This window comes from Oryctolagus cuniculus, chromosome 4 (assembly GCF_964237555.1).
Source record: "Oryctolagus cuniculus chromosome 4, mOryCun1.1, whole genome shotgun sequence".
Taxonomy (NCBI): domain Eukaryota; kingdom Metazoa; phylum Chordata; class Mammalia; order Lagomorpha; family Leporidae; genus Oryctolagus; species Oryctolagus cuniculus.
This window is the reverse complement of record NC_091435.1, coordinates 20,903,353-20,922,075: the sequence shown is the minus strand read 5'-3', so window position 1 is coordinate 20,922,075 and position 18,723 is coordinate 20,903,353.

The window sequence follows — 18,723 nt, the reverse complement described above, 5'->3', positions numbered from 1 at the left end:
TTCACAATAGCTAAGTTATGAAATCAACCCAGATGTCCATCAACTTATGATGAGATAAAGAAATTAAAGTAGAGGTCAGTACTGTGGCATAGAGCTGCCCACCTGCAGTGCTGGCATTCCCATATGGATGGCAGTTCAAGTCTCAGCTACTCCACTTCTGATCCAGTCTCTGCTATGACTTGGGAAAGCAGAAGGTGACCTGAGTCCTTGGGCCACTGCACTACGTGGGAGGCCTAGAAAAGCCCATGGCTCCTAGCTTCAGATCTGCCCAGCTCTGGCTGTTGTAGCCATCTAAGGAGTGAATTAACGGATAGAAGATCTCTCTCTCTCTCTCTCTCTCTCTCTCTCTCCCAGTCTCTGCCTATCTGTAACTCTGCCTTTCAAATAAATAAATAAATGATTTTTAAAAAGAAATTACAGTATGTATACACTGTGGAGTATTTGCAGCAGTAAAAAATACAGTGTTTTTCTTGCAACAAAATGGATGCAACTGGAAGCCATTATATTTAGTGAAATAATCCAGTCCCAAAAAGAGAGATATCATATGTTTTCTCTATCTGGGTAATTAATAGAGTATCTACATTATAATGTATTATAGTGAAATGGACATTTTGAGATTCAATGATTGTTTACAGCCCTTGTATCTACAGTTGAGGAACAGTGTTTTTTTCTTCACACTATTTGTTGAAATCTTTACTTAGTGTAGGGTTAATCTTGAGCATAAAGTGAACTGAAAACAAATCTTTGTAAAAATTAAGAGTGGGAATAGAAAGGGAGCAGGAAGAAATGTTGGGGCAGATACAGGAGGGAGGGAAGGGTGTGAAGAATCACTATATTTCTTTTTTTTTTTTTTTGAACTTTTATTTAATGCATATAAATTTCCAAAGTACGACTTATGGATTACAATGGCTTTCCCCCCATACCGTCCCTCCCACCCACAACCCTCCCCTTTCCCACTCCCTCTCCCCTTCCATTCACATCAAGATTCATTTTTGATTATCTTAATATACAGAAGATCAGCTTAGTATACATTAAGTATGGATTTCAACAGTTTGCTCCCACACAGAAACATAAAGTGAAAAATAATAGATGATTTTTTAAAATGATGATGAAATGAAATCAGAGCAGACCTATTGTCATGTTTAATCCCAGTGAGAGTCAAGTTGGGAATTGATAATTTCTTTTTTTTTTTTTTTTTTTTTTTTTTTTTTTTTTTTTTTTACAGAGGATCAGTTTAGTATGCATTAAGTAAGGATTTCAACAGTTTGCACCCCCATAGAAACACAAAGTGAAATATATTGTTTGAGTACTCGTTATAGCATTAAATCTCAATGTACAGCACATTAAGGATAGAGATCCTACATGAGGAGTAAGTGCACAGTGACTCCTGTTGTTGACTTTACCAATTGACACTCCTGTCTATGGCATCAGTAATCTCCCTATGCTCCAGTCATGAGTTTCCAAGGCTATGGAAGCCCTCTGAGTTCTCTGATTCTTATCTTGTTTAGACAAGCTCATAGTCAAAGTGGAGGTTCTCTCCTCCCTTCAGAGAAAGGTACCTCCTTCTTTGATGACCTGTTCTTTCCACTGGGATCTCACTCGCAGAGATCTTTTGCCAGAGTGTCTTGGCTTTCCATGCCTGAAATACTCTCATGAGCTTTTCAGTGAAACACATAAAATTTTTATACCTTAAATAAAATTTAAAAAAGAATATGTGGCTTATAACAGTGAAGCACTACTTAACCAAAAAAAGAGAGAAAATTTTGTCATTTGCAACAACATGTGTTGAACTAGAAGCAGTAATATTAGGAAAAAGATGTAAAATTATAAAGACAAATATCACATGATCTCACTCATATATGTTGAGTCTTTTCAAATGATGATCCCATATAAGTTAAAAGTATAATATTAGTTATCAGAGGCCTGAAGAATGGGAAAAGGAAGATTTGGGATAGATTTATTACCAGGTGATAGATTATAGCTATATAAAGGTAAGAAGTTCTGGAACTCTATTGCAAGGTAGGGTGAGTAAAGATAATGTACTATAAATTTCTCTTGCAATAAACAAATTTTAAGATAAGAATTTGGATATTTTCACCATAAATAAATGTTAATTATTTAAGGAGATAAATATATTTACCCTGGTTGGACATTACACATGTATGAATGCACTCTAAATATGTGCAATTTTTATTTGTTTCTTAAAGTTTTTCAAATAGGAAAATATTATTAAAAACAATAAGAACACAAGTCAGGACTATGTGTGAAACAGAACATCTTCTGGAATGAATCCTTGATGATGTGTAGAGTAGCCTGTCAAGAAGACAGGGCAGATACAAACAGCATATAAAAATACTTTATTTTTCACTTTATGTTTCTGTGTGGGAGCAAACTGTTGAAATCTTTACTTAATGTATGCTAAACTGATCTTCTGTATATAAAGAGAAAAGAAAACGAATCCTCATGTGAATGGAAGGGGAGAGGGAGTGGGAAAGGGGAGGGTTGCGGATGGGAGGGACGGTATGGGGGGGAAGCCATTGTAATCCATAAATCGTACTTTGGAAATTTATATTCATTAAATAAAAGTTAAAAAAATACTTTTTAAGGAAAAAGCAGATTTTTTTTCATACATTCTCCAATCTCATTCTTCTCCGTTGATTACATCTTTGGTACAGATGCTATTGTGTTTTTACCATTTCTTTATATTTATTCTGGTTCCAAGATTTACCTTCTTTTTTTAAGATTTTATTTATTTATTTGAGAGATAGAGTTACACACAGAGGGAGAGACAGACAGAGAAGTCTTCCTTCCATTGGTTCACTACCCAGTTGGCTGCAATGGCTGGAGCTGCACTGATCCAAAGCCAGGAGCCTGGTGCTTTTTCCTGGTCTCCCATACAGGTGCAGGAGACCAAGGACCTGGGCCATCTTCCACTCCCTTCCCAGGCCACAGCAGAGAGCTAGACCAGAAGTGGAGTAGCCAGGACTAGAACCAGCACCCATATGGGATGCCAGTGCCACAGGCGGAGAATTAGCCCAGTGTGCCATGGCACCGGTCCCGATATATCCATTTTGAATATACTTAGTTAAAGGAATTAGGAAACATGACTGCTGATACACTTCATGCTCCTTCCACTTCCTCAACATTGCTCTCCATGAAGCAGTGTCAAAGGTTTAACTACTTCAGAGTGGCCCCATTATAATAAGACGAAGAGGATTAATCTAGGAAGTTGAGTTGCTCTCTCTTGATATGACCATTTTTGCATATCAGATAATATGTTAGTAAATTGCTGCAATAATGAAAATTCAATATTCATTTATAAATCTTGCTGGGATGCCTCAAATGAATCCAAGCAGCACAAAATGAATTTGTATTCAGAATGCTCATCGCCTTATCAGACTCATAAGTGTGAGGGGATTTTTAATCAATTAGATTTATTTAATTCATGAGTCATTTGAAAGTTTGTCTAGTGATATTAGCTAGGGAATAAATAATAGTTCCTACATTAGTAATTTCCCAAATAAAACTCTATGCATGTGTTGGGTGCTCAAAAAATGAAGATGAACACACTGAAAAGCAGTAGAGTGAGCCATATCCTCCAAAAAGCAAATTGTTTTCTAATATGATGAATTATAAGATATATAAAAGATAATTAACTGTGCTACTTTTAGCAAAGATATTCACATTTTGTCATTTCTGTCCAGAGGAAAATGGCAATTACCATCGAATTCCTTAATTAATACATTGTGCATACATTAGAATAAAATGCAGTGCATATAAGTGTCATATGAAACATTTATTTATTTATTTATTTATTTTTTTTTGACAGGCAGAGTGGACAGTGAGAGAGAGAGACAGAGAGAAAGGTCTTCCTTTGCCGTTGGTTCACCCTCCAATGGCCGCCGCGGCCGGCGCGCTGCGGCCGGCGCACCGCGCTGATCCGATGGCAGGAGCCAGGAGCCAGGTGCTTTTCCTGGTCTCCCATGGGGTGCAGGGCCCAAGCACCTGGGCCATCCTCCACTGCACTCCCTGGCCACAGCAGAGGGCTGGCCTGGAAGAGGGGCAACCGGGACAGAATCCGGCGCCCCGACCGGGACTAGAACCCGGTGTGCCGGCGCCGCTAGGCGGAGGATTAGCCTAGTGAGCCGCGGCGCCGGCCATATGAAACATTTATATGACTGATCTGATTTGCCACTTGTGTACCAGTTAAATGTGGCTTAAAACCCCTGAAATTATTAAAGCAAATGCAACTTCGAATACATTTTTTTGCCTTACTGAAGATAACAGAACTCTTATAATGGATACAAGAGCAAACCACTTGGCATATAGAACATAGGAGGAGAGTAGATATGGTTAAGTACTAATCTGCCAACATAACTCTGCTTAGAGAAATTTGCATTAAGCCAAACACTTCTGAAAGGAGATAAACAGATCCCAAAGAATATCAGACCTCTAGCTTTGGCAGAAACAAACTCAAATTACAAAATAATTCAAATGCCCTGTGAGTGAAACTTCAGTTTGGCCCTCAAAATTGATCCAGATTAATTCAACTAAATAGATACACACACACACACATATATATGTATGCATATATATATATATATATATATATACATATATAAACACACAAGGAAACTTCAAAAAGTTAGGAAGATGGGTGCTTGGTATTGGTATGCCTAAATCCCATGCTAAAGTGATTGAGTTTGGTCACTACTTTATTTCCAATTCCCACTTTCTGCTAAAGCATATTCCAGGAGACAGCAATGATAGCTCTTGTGGCTAGGTGCTTGCCACCTATGTGGAACACCTGCATTAAATTCCTAGTTCTAAATTTCAACCTGGCCCACTCCAGACCGTTGGAGGCATTTGTGGAGTAAACCAGCAGATAGGAGCTATCTTTCTGTCTCTGTATCTATTTCAATCTTTTTCTCTCCCATCCCCCCTCTCATTCTCAGCCTCTAAAACAAAGAAATATATTTTCAATTTTGGAAAATTCATGGAAATGTAATTAAAAAATTAATTCTATGAAAAATATGAAACCCATGCTTAATATTTTCATTAATGCATATTTTCAAAAATGTATTGAAGATCTTTAAAAAGACTAATTTTCTTCTTATTATTCCTTTAAATAGCATAACTATTTATGCAGCACTGGCAATAAAATAACCATTTGAAGGGGGGAGGGAGAGGGAAAGGGGAGGGTTGCGGGTGGGAGGGAAGTTATGGGGGGGGGAGCCATTGTAATCCATAAGCTGTACTTTGGAAATTTATATTCATTAAATAAAAGTTAAAAAAAAAACAAAAAAGAAAAAATTAATAAAATAACCATTTGTACAGAACTTACACTTGAGGATATGTGTAGGCTATAGGCATACATAATGCCATTTTATATAATATGTACCTTGAGTATCCATGGATTTGGGTTTCCATAAGGATAACCCCTCCAGGATACATAAGGATGATTGTATATGATTATATACATGTGATTATATGCAATTATTCCCAGGAGTATGTGTGTGTATGTGTGAGTGTGTAGCAATTATTTATATATAATACATCATATATAAACAATGGTATTTCAAAAGCTTCATAGAAAAAGATTTTAAAAAATTTATCTGGTTCAGTAAATTTTTAAAGCCATGTGTATTGGCCAGCTTCTCAAAACTGTAATGAAATACCTGAAGCAATCAGATTTTATCAAGAAGAAAATGTTATTTTGGATCATAGTTCTGGAGTTCCAAGTCTAAGATCAGTCGGTCCCATTTATTTCGCCTCTGATGATGATATTCTTGGTAGCACCATTAACACGAGGGAACCAAACCATAAATACATGAAATTTGAGGAATATTTGACGTCAAAATTAATATTGAAGATGTAATACCATACACAGTTTTTTTTTTTTCATAGGAAGACAATATGAGTCCCCAAAAAGAACACAAAAACCTTCAATATTAGAATTTGAGGACAAACACATTGATGAAATACCTGAAAAGGAATTCAAAAGAATGATCATTAGGATACTCAAAATCACACAGACTAATACATGAGTTAAAGAATCCATAAGGAGGTATTGAAGACAAATCAAACTGGAATAACAGAAAGGAGGAATTCAATAAGTCAAATAAAAAATATGGTGGAAAGCCTTAACAACAGACTTGGTGAAGCAGAAGAAATAATATCTGGGCTAGAGGAAAAATCTTTGGAAATATCTCATTCAGAATAAAAAAAGAAGAAAAATTAGAAAAGCAAAAAATAATGTTTGAGATTGATGCGATACTATCAAACAACCAAACATATGTCTTAGGAGTTCCTGAAGGTGTGGGAAGAAATACTGGATTAGAAGACCTATTCAATTAAATAATACGAGAAAACTTCACTAATTTGGAAAAAGCAACATCCAAGTACAATAAGCACAAAGAACTCCTAACAGATATAACCAGAAAACATTTTTACCATGACATATTATAGTCAAATTTTAAAAGTAAAAACATTAAGAAAGGTTTCTAAAATTCACACAAGAGAAAGACCAGGTTACTTTCAGAGGATCTCCAACTAGAATATGGCTTAGTTTTCATCAGAAACCCTACAGACTATGAGAGAATATAGAGAATATCAACTCAGAATCCTGGACACAGAAAAGCTTTCATCTATAAGTGAAGGTGAAATAAATATCTTCCAAAATAGAAATTTAAAGAATTTGTCACAAATCATTGAGCCTTATAAATGATACTCAAGGATGTGATACATATAGAAACACAGAAAGATAGCACCATGAAAAAAATGTGCAGACAAAAAATCCCCTAGTAAAAGTAAAAAGGAAATTAAAAACAAGCAATATGAATCTTGATGTGAATGGAAGGGGAGAGGGAGTGGGAAAGTGGTGGGAGGGACGTTATGGGGGGGAAGCCATTGTAATCCATAAGCTGTACTTTGGAAATTTATATTCATTAAATAAAAGTTTAAAAAAAAAAAAACAAGCAATAGAAATATTTAAGGGAAAGGGCAAGACAAAATCATTACTTATCAATAAAAACCTTGAATATAAATGGATAAAATTCTCCAAATAAAAGACACAGACTGGCTGATTGAATTAAAAAAAAGACCCAACTATTTGCTGCCTACAAATAACACACCTTACAGAAATATACACACAAACTGGAAGTGAAACAGTGGAAGAGATTCCATGGTTAAAGAAAGGAAAAATGAGTAGAGATAGCCATCCTAAATCAAGAAAAAACAGACATTTACAAAAACTGTTGGCTGGCGACATGGCTCACTAGGCTAATCCTCTGCCTGCAGAGCCGGCACTCCGGATTCTAGTCCCAGTTGGGGTGCCGGTTCTGTCCTGGTTGCTCCTCTTCCAGTCCAGCTCTCTGCTGTGGCCCGGGAAGGCAGTAGAGGATGGCCCAAGTGCTTGGGCCCTGCACCCACATGGGAGACCAGGAGGAAGCACCTGGCTCCTGGCTTCAGATCGGCGCAGCACACCAGCCGTAGCAGCCATTTGGGGGATAAACCAGTGGAAGGAAGACCTTTCTCTCTGTTTCTCTCTCTCTCACTGCCTAACTCTGCATGTCAAAAAAAAAAAAAAAAACTGTTAAAGAGACAAAGAAGGGAATTATGTGATGATTTAGAAATCAATTCCACAGGAACATGTGACTATAGTAAATGTATTTGTACCCAAGACCAGGTTGCCTGCCTTTTAAAAAGAAAATAAAATAAATATAGGTTCCAGAAATAATAGGAGACTTCAACCCACAACTTTCATCAATGGACAGATAAACTAGACAAAAAAATCAACAACAACAACAAAAAAATAATCTACATTATGGACCAAATGGACCTAGTCTATATCTACAGAACATTTCATCCCACAGATGTTAAATAAACATTGTTTTCATCAATCCATGGGACTTTCTCTAGTATAGATCACATGCTAAGCCATAACGTAAGTATTAACAAATTCAAAACAATTGAAATCATACCATATATTTTTTATAAACTTAATGAAATGAAGCTGGAAATTAATGACCTGAGAAATTCTAGAAAATATGCAAAAACATGAAGACTAAACAACATGCTACTGAATGAAAAATGAATCATAGCAGAAATCAATAGGTACTCAAAAATTACTGGAAATGAATAAATATGACCAACACAGTATATCAAAATATATGGGATACACTAAAGGCAGTGAGTGTTAAGAGGGAAGTTTATAGCAATCAGTACACACATCAAGAAATTGAAAAGGCATCAAGTAAATCTAACAATGTATCTCAAGGACCAGGAAGACAGTATCAAATCAAACATAAAATTATTAGCAGGGAATAAATAAACAAATTTAGAGGATAAATAAACAAAATCAAAACCAAAAATGATACAAAAGATCAATTTAAAGAAAGCTGATTTTTTAAAAAAATGATATACCTATGGTTCAACTAACCAAAAAACAAAAACAAAAACAAGATCAGGGGACCCAAATTAATACAATCACAGGTGAAAAAAGGAGATGTTATAAGGGATATCACAGAAGTTAAAAAAACATTAGGAATTACTAAAAACAGCTATATGTCAACAACTTTGAAAATGTAGAAGAAATGCATAGATTCCTGAATGCATACAGTCTACCAAAATTGAGTCATGAAGACAGAAAACATAAACAGAACAATAACCAAGACAGAGATTTAATCAGAAATAACGACCCTCCCAATATATAAAAGGCCTGGACTGGATGGTTTCATGGCTGAATTGTACCAAACTCTTAAAAAATAATTCTAACTCATCTCAAACTATTCAAAACAATTGAAAAGGAAGGAATCCAGTCCCAAACTCCTCCTATCAGGCCAACATCATTTTAATTCCAAAACCATAAATGATACAAGAAAGAAAAAGAACAATAGATCAGTATCCCTGATGAATATTGATGGGAGGAACCAAAAAACAATACTAGCTAATTGAATCCAACAACATATCAAAAAGATCATATCAAAAGATCGTACATTTGGACCAAGTGGAATTTATCTCTGATATGCAGGGATGGTTCAACATATGCATATCAATAAATGTGATACATCATATTAAAAATTGAATAATAAAAGCCATATGATTATCTTAATAGATGTAAAGAAAGAATTTGATAAGATATTGCATTCTTTCATGATAAAAACCTTAAGCAAATTGGGTATAGAATGAACATTCCTCAACACAATCAATGTAATCTATGACAAAACCACAGCCAGCATCATACTGAATGAGGAAAAGTTGGAAGCATTTCCACTAAGATCTGGAACCAGACAAGGATGCCTACTCTCAGCTTTCCTATGGAAGTTTTAGCAAAAGCCATTAGGCAAGAAAAAGAAATCAAAGGGCTATAAACTAATAAGGGGGAAGTCTAATTATTGATGTTTACAAAAGACACGATCCTATACGTAGGAGATCCAAAATATTCCACTAAGAGACTACAGGAATCTTAAAGAGTGTTTGGTAAAGCTGAAGTATATAAAATAACAGAAACATCAACAACCTTTGCATACACAAACAATGTTACGGCTGAGAAAGCAGTTGTAAGATCAGAACCATTCATCATTGCTATAAAATTTCTTATTATCTTGGAATAAATTTAATCAAGGATGTGAAAGAATCGTACAATGAAAATTATAAAACATTAAAGAAAGAAACAGAAGAAGACACAAACAATTGGAGAGATCTTCCATGTTCATGAATTGAAAGAATTAGTATCATAAAAATATCTATTAAAATACCAAAAGCAATTTAGATTCAATGTCATCCCAATCAAAAACATCAATGACACTATTCTCAGATCTAGAAAAAAGCAATACTGAAATTCATATGGAAGCACAAGAGATACCAAATAGTTAAAGCAATATTAAATTTAAAAAAGGGGTTGGTGCCGTGGCTCACTTGGTTAATCCTCTGCCTGCAGCGCCGGCACCCCAGGTCCTAGTCCCGGTTAGGGTGCCTGGTTCTACTCCCAGTTGCTCCTCTTCCAGTCCAGCTCTCTGCTGTGGCCTGGGAGGGCAGTGAAGGATGGCCCAAGTGCTTGGGCCCCTGCACCCGCGTGGGCGACCATGAGGAAGCACTGGCTCCTGGCTTCAGATGGGCACAGCGCCGGCCATAGCAGTCACTTGGGGGGTGAACCAACAGAAAGAAGACCTTTCTCTCTGTCTCTCTCTCTCTCTCTCACTGTCTAACTCTGCCTGTCTAATAAAAAAAAAAAAAAAAAAACTGAGGCATCACAATACCAGGTTTCAAGACATACTATATGGTAGTTGTAATCAAAACAGCCTGATATTGGTACAAAAATAGACTTGTAAACCCATGAAACAGAGTAGAAACCCCAGAAATTAATCCATGCAGCTACAGCCCGCTAATCTACCAAAACAGCTAAAATCAATCTCTGTTCAAATGACATGTTCTTCAACAATTGGTATAGGGTTAATTGGATCTACATATACAGAAGTTAGAAATCAGGCCTCTACCTTACAAGTTATACAAACATTAACAAACAATGGATCATGAATCTGAATCTAGGACCTGATACCATTAAATACATAAAGGAATACATTGAGGACACTCTGCAAGACATTGGCATAAGCAAAGATTTCTAGGAAAGACCTCAGAAATACAGGCAATAAAAAAAAAAATAGACAAGTGAAATTACAAGAAGCTTCTGTACTGCAAAAAAAGCATTCAACAAAGTTAAGAGGCAGAAGAGAGAAAATATTTGTAAACCATACTACTGATAAATTATTTATATCCAGATTATAAGAAAAGATATGAGAAAGTCAGCAAAACAATCTATTTAAGGATTGCTTTTTTTAAAAAAATGTAAATAAGACACATTTCATAGGTACAGTTCTATAATAATCATACTTCCCTCCCTCCTCCTATCCTACCTCAACCCCCCTCCTTGCTTCCTTTCTTTTTTCTTTAAGTTTTACAAAAATACAATTTAAATACACTCTATAATCACAAGTTTAATTCACCACTAACCATAATATTCAACAAGTAAAATTAGTAAGACTACAGTTCAACAGGAGTAGAAACAAGGGCTAAAAGCAATCATCATATCCCAAAATGTCCATTTTATTCCTATACTTTTTTGGTATTTTAAATTAACTGCTACATATCAGGAAAAAATATTATATTTACATTTTGGGGACTGGCTTATGTCACTAATCATAGAGATATACAGTTGCATTCATTTTGTTTCAAAATACAGGATTTCATTCTTTTTATAGAAGAGTAGTATTCCATAGTGCATATATACCACATTTTCTTTTTTTTTTTTTTTTTTTTTTTGACAGGCAGAGTGGACAGTGAGAGAGAGAGACAGAGAGAAAGGTCTTCCTTTGCTGTTGGTTCACTCTCCAATGGCCGCCGCGGCCGGCGCGCTGCGGCCGGCACACCGCGCTGATCCGATGGCAGGAGCCAGGAGCCAGGTGCTTTTCCTGGTCTCCCATGGGGTGCAGGGCCCAAGCACCTGGGCCATCCTCCACTGCACTCCCGGGCCACAGCAGAGAGCTGGCCTGGAAGAGGGGCAACCGGGACAGAATCCGGCGCCCCGACCGGGACTAGAACCCGGTGTGCCGGCGCCGCTAGGCGGAGGATTAGCCTAGTGAGCCGCGGCGCCGGCAACCACATTTTCTTTATGCAGTCATCAGTTGATGGACATCTGTGTAGATTCCATGACTTAACTATTGTGAATTGAGCTGCAATAAACATGGAGGTACAGATAATTCTTTCATATGTTGATTTCACTCATTTGGATAGATTTTAGGAGTGAGATGGCTGGGTCTTATGGTAGATCAATTGTCAGACTTCTGGGGAATTTCCATACTCTCTTCCATAATGGTTGTAATAGTTTACATTCCTGCCAATGATGTAATAGGGTAACTTTTCCTCACATCCTCATCAGCATTGATTACTTTTGTTTTATCCCAACTGGGCTAAGGTAAAACATCAGTGTGGTTTTTATTTGAATTACCAATTTATTTTATACTACATAGCAATGTACCTAGACTCTATTATCTGCAATTTACTAGGTTGTCTGTCAAAATCCTAGGCTTCCTTCTTGGCTCATATAGCTTTTATCTCAGTCACTATTTCTCTAGCTCCACAAAACCATCCACTTGTATTTTGTAACTGATTTATTGCTTCTTTAGCTAACACGTGCATGCGTGATTGGCACAAAATAAAGACTCAATAATTATTGTTGAAAGAACGAATAAATGAATGAATACTCTGTCTTCAAAATGTATGGGCTAAACATGGACCAATTGTGCTTTCTGGATATTTTTTCTGTACTAAGCACAGTGTTAAGTATATAATAAATACTACAATATATTGTTAGAACAAATAAATGAATGTATAGATTCTCCTCGTGTGGATGAGTGAATGAATCTCTATTAGAAATAGACTGTGTATGGGAAAGAGGAAAACAAAAAGAAAGAAGAGGAATTCCTTGCTTAATCTTAAAGAAGTTAAAATAAGAAGCTCTCTTATAGAAGATTAACCACTAGCATCCTGTAATTCAACTTGTTTTCTGAGACACTTAAATGAAAAATTTGCATTTTATTTATAAAATTGTGTATTTTTTAAATATTGGCAGTCTTTACGTCTAATTTATATGCCCCTCCCACCTTTTTATAAGCTGTGTATTTTAGATAAACACCTCTCCTACACTTGGAGTTTTTGACTTTTTTTACTGTCCAAAAATCTAACTTTCATGTAACCGAGAAGTGTTTTGAAATGCCTGTTTTATAGTCTATAGATATTACATAGGCACTTCTGTAGGAGAACACTATTCTCAGAAAAATCAGTGAAGCATATAAAGGAAGGACAAACAAAGGCATGTCACAAAGATCTTTCAGAGCTATATCACCTCTGTAGGTGTCAAGAGGTGAACCAAGGTACTTTAGGCTCTCCTCTCTGCCAGTGCCAGTGAAAACTGACAGCACAGAACCCTCCATTAAGTACTCTGCCCTGCTGTTGGCTTCTGTTTTACAGGTGGCTCACTTCACCACACAGTTACTCCCCATATCAACATGAGGTTTCGCTGGAAACAAGCCAGACCACACTTTCCTCTTTGTGTCAAAAGTGAATTGAGAATGTCAAAGGCTATGCCGCTCCTTGCAGGTTCATCCACAACTTTGGAACTCCTAGAACTACCTGTTTTCCAGGTAGTAAAAATGATGAGAGGAAGTGAAACAGAATCATAGAGATATTTGACAAAAGATTAGAATCTTCCTGGTTAGATTAGAATCTTCCTGGGTTTGTTTTTTGTTTTTTGTTTTTTGTTTTTTGTTTTTTTTTTTTTTTTTTTCTGCCTTAGCATGTCTACAAGCTTGGTACACTTGATGTGTGGAGTTCAGACAAGTACTCCAATTTTCTTATTGAATAAATCAAAACACTACATGAGGTGGCAATTTGTCTAAGAATAGCATAAACACAACAGTTTATGACCAGTATGTGGAATTAAAAGGAGAAATGTAATCAGTTGGTACCCACTATTCATCCAAGACTGTTAGATGGTGAATGGCAGTGTAAAATTGCTCTGCTAAACAACAAGAAAACACAAGTAATTTCTATTTTGGAATAAACTTCGTAGGACTTTCTAGTTGGTTAGTCAAATGCCCTACATCTCTTTTCTTAACATCTTCTGGAACACATTGTATTTTTCACATTTAATAGTGTCAAGGCTTTTCACAGTAGGGTTTGCATTTGATTTTGGCACACAATAGACAATTCCTTAGGCAACCTATAATTTCAATCCATTAGGCTAATGGATTGCAGCTGCTGTGAGCAGTGGGCATGTCATCTTTTGATAATGAATTCTAGTAAGGCATAAAATATAAAAATAAATAAACTGAAAAATGACTATATTTAGCTGACATAGATGGTTATTTTCTTTTTTTCCTCATTACACACTAGTAAATAGGCTGAGACAATAGAACTTACAGAAATACAGATGAATACATATGAGTGACAGCCTTATAAAATACTGAAGTTTCCAAGATTGACAGATTGGGGAATGAGGAGGAATTTGGAAGTCCTGGTTAGTCAGTAGTCTTTATTTACTTTATTCTAATTATTATTTTTAAAAACCCTTTATAATTACATGTTCTTGATTATTTTTATACCACTTATCATTGTAGATTTTATTTCAAATGGACAGACATTATTAGCTTGCATTTTTGAAACTTTCTTCATGCAAGAATCTGCTGAGGGGTGAGAAAAGCATAGAACTACCATAGAAGAAGGTAAAGTGGAACTAAAGAAAGTTATCATTATTAATTTTAATTTTTAATTTCTCTGAGTTACTCATTCCTCTGAATTGCTGGAGGCAAATATGTCCCCTTAAATTAACTTCATGAAGTTAAAAAAGAAAATTCAGCAAATGTGGGAACAGAAAATCTATCTGGTCTAGTCAGCTAATGAACTCTTCCTTCAGTTATTAACATTCTTAGCTTTTGTTCATGTCATCTACATCAGAACTTAAACTCTTCCAAAAAAAATCTCTCTTCAATTTCTATAAACCAGTGGCACTAAATATATTGCATATCATTAGTATCTGAAAGTCTATTTATGGTTAATAAATGTGAAAGATTAATATTTAGTCTGAAAAGCTTTTCCTTAAAAGTAATTTCCTTCATGCTTCATCAGTGTTGGTATATACCTTGCTTTAGAAGTTGCAGGGGACAGGCAATGCTGTCTTGTAGAACAATTCACACTCATTGATGTAGTCAGTCCTGGGCACGGGTAAAGAAAAGTTAGATGTTGTAAAAGAAAGGTGAGGGTATAAGGAAAGAGAAGAAATGATATTGGAAAAAAGAGGGAGTGAAGAAGAACAAGAGAAGTGGGGCAAGAGGGTGGAGGAGAGAGAAGAGGAAGAATTTCTTTCTTAAGGAAGGAGCATGGGGATGCTGGTAATGATTTTGACACAAGACTTACTTTTATAAATATACTCCAGTCTAGAGTGGTAGAGAAAGATGTAGGAAAGTAGGATTAATAAAACCTGGTGGGGCTGGCATTTGGGCTAGTGATTAAGATACCCACATCCCATATCACAGCATCTGAGTTTTATGCCCAGTTCTCCTGACAACAACTTCATGCTAATTCAATCCCTTGAAGTCATTAGTGATGGGTCAAGTGATTGAGTGCCTGCAACTCATGTGGCAAATCTGAACTAAGTGTCCTAATCTTGACTTCAGATCCCAGAACAGTAAGCAGATGTGAGTCTCTATCTATCTCTCTATCTATCCATCTATCTACACATAAAGCTTTAGAGCCATGTATTTTCATTAAAGGGATGTCATCATGAGAAATCCAATCTGAATTGATAAGGTGATATTGAGCCACCATGAATATAATGGTAGACTGTCTTCCTACCAACTTGTAGATGTATCTGTTAGTGAGAAATTTGCTTCATTCCAGATTCAGGTAGGGAAAGACAAAAACATAAATACCTCCTCCATCACCATACCAGATAGGCAATGCTGAGGGAGGCAAGAGAACACGGGGTAAGTGTTTCATGCCTTACAGATGTTTGCAAGCATGGCTGGCTCAACTTCCCTCCTCAGGCAGCCCCTGAATGGCCAATACATCTTTGGAATTTATGTTGTTCCAGACCATGGAAGATAAGCAACTTTGAGAAAGAAGCTCAGGTACAGACAGCTTCAACAGCTGCCTGATTAGAGACTATGGGTAATAACACATACAACTTTAGTGGCAGCATCTCTTCGGTATAAAGGAGACTGACTAACCTCCATCCCCTTAGCAAGAGATCAGAATAGAATTTGTCCTTGGAGTGTAGTTTCTATAGAGGAGAGCCCACAAGGAGGAGTCTTATTTTTATTTCTCCCTTTGTCTGCTGTTTGTGCTACATACAGGAGAGGAAAATACAGCCATAGAACCAGGCAGAAGGGCCCACAGAGCACCACCAACTTCTTTCCAAGGCAGATGGTCAGAAGGCACAGGTGAAAATGACAAACACTTAGGAGGAAATGAGATAAGACCAGAGTTTGTCTTAACCGATGCCTGGTACTCCCCACTCTAAAGTTTGTGTAGTTTCTAGGGGCAAGTACAAGGTCCTATGAAGAAATGTCTGACGGCAAAGCAGTCCAGGGACTACCCAAATCCAGAGCTAACTACATCAGTGAGTGTAATGGGGAAAGGTGAAGTCCATTGTTCTACTAGACAGCATTGTCTGACCCCTGCAGCTTCTAACCAGCCTTCTGTTAGATTCAGCATGCTTCTCCATGCCCTTCAGAGAACTTAAAATAATGCACACCGCGAGCCTGAGGCCTTCCCTCAGTGGCAGTCCAGAGGCGCAAGAGCTGTCACAACAGATAAAACTACGAGAAAAATAGACCAGTATTTTCACTGTTTTATCCAACTATTTTGACATGCTAGAGCTGTATTTATTATCAATCACCAATCTCTCCATCAAATTTTTCTTAATATTTCAAGAAAAGAATAATTTGTATTCAGTGAGCTTCCAGAAGAAGCTAATTAACATACTAAAATCAGGGAAGCATGCTTATCTTCTTAAAATTTTATCTATGAAACACATGAAATTTGTTCTCTATATTAATAAAAATTTTTACAGACTGTTACCATATATGTATGGAGCAGCAAACTTTTCCTTAAACCTTTTTTATTACTTTTAATATGTTTAATTTCATAAATTTTACATTATCTTTAAAAATATTTCAAATATTTCATCAGAAGTTGAATTTTAATGTCCTAATTGCTCAAATTATCTTTTGATGTGACTATGTATGTAGCACAACAATACAATTTCAATAGCAGCCAGCAATGAGGCTGACAAAAATATCTTATAAAAGACTTTTAGCTTTTAATAAAGAATCTTCAAGAATATAATTAATAAAATTGTAATAGAACTCCTTGCCTAGGACGCCTAACTATGAAGAATAACTCAGGTAAGTTCATCTGAAATGAATTTACTAAAAAATATTGATTAAATAATAAAGTTATATTTATTAGCTACACATTATTGGATTTCTAATCTTTTAGTTGTGTTGCTAAGAAATTCTTTTTAATGATAATTATATCCAATAGAAGATATTTTATTTCAAGTATGCTGTACATTTTTCACACAGAATTTGAATCTCTTTAATATATTGTATTTTAAATAATAACCAAATCATTAGCAGGCTAATAATTTTTGTCAGAACCATAGAACTAATCTAAAATTACTTTTCCAGGGTGAGCACTCGTCACAGTAATTGAGATGCTGATTGAGATGTTACATCCTATATATTGAGTGCCTGGATTTGTGTCCTGCTCTGCTCTTATTTCCCAATTCCAGCTAATTTACACCCTGAGAGGCAGTGATGAAAGCTCAGAGAATTTGGTCCCTGCCACCCATATGGGAGAACTGGATTGAGTTCCTCACTTTGATCAGGCCTGACCTAAGCTGTTACAGGAATCTGGTGAGTGACCCAGCAGCTGGTAGATTTCTGTCTGTTTTTATGTCTCTCTGCTTGACAAAGACAAAAGAAAAAAGAAGAAAATTACTGTTCCAAACAGCATGAATTTATATAATGAACTGAATCTTTAGCAATTCTCTGCAAATTTAAAACTTAAAATTCCCCTTACATTATTATATAGTTGATTGACACAAGAGACATTTAGCAATTTAAAATATTCTTTTTAAAAAGTGTTCCAAAATTTTCTCTGCTGAGAGATACTGGTTGGAGAAAGAGGAGACTGTTACCTATGAATAAAAATATTTCAGAACCAGCTCACAAACATTCAGCATTCTCTTAATTAATCTGATCTTTCAAAATGGAAAATATGAATGATATTTTGTGTCACGTTCCAGTGGTGTATTTGTGTATGTGAGTATGTCTAGCTAAGACGAGCTATTTAAATATTGAAATATATTACATATTGAATTGATCATCTTTAATAATTTAGAGTAAGACCTTTATGAGAACACAAACCACAGAAATCTCAGTTTAAATATGTGGTATTATGATATTTAATCTGGTTTTCAGTGAATCCAATTTCCATCTTTCACCTTCTTCATTTTGTGATTTCTACCCTCCTTTTTTCCTCTCTGTCAGTTAATCATGTGTTTTCTGAATGTTTAGGAAGTCAGGAATTTGTACATGTTCTAAAATCAATCAGTGAATTCTTTTTTTTCTATTTGACAGATAGAGTTAGACAGTGAAAGAGAGAGACAGAAATCAGTGAATTCTAACTTCTAATGTTGTTTGTGAAGGATTTTCATGGGCACATCAAAGTATATCCAAGTTATAACAGGCTGTCCTTAGAGAGTACCTGTACAACTCAGGTCACCACATTCAATAGGGGAATGAGCCCCAACCCCATTCTAATAACTGATGAAAGGACACACATGCATCTATATGTATCCATATGAATTACTCACTTAAAAGCAAGGGCCTGAGAAAAGAGCTACTTCTAAGAGCTCTTTCTAAGAACCTTTGCAAGTCTATTTATTGATACACTTAAGCTGTGCTCCATTAATTGAGAATAAACAGAAGTAAGACTTTTCCATGCAAAATATTTTGTATATGTTTACATCAAAATCCTTATTTGGAATTAAACACTAGCTGAAATTATTTCTAATCAAAATATCTAATTTTAAAATGGAAGTATTTTTTTCTCCACAGCCTGTGGCTATAGCAATTTATGTTGAGTTATTAAAACAATCAT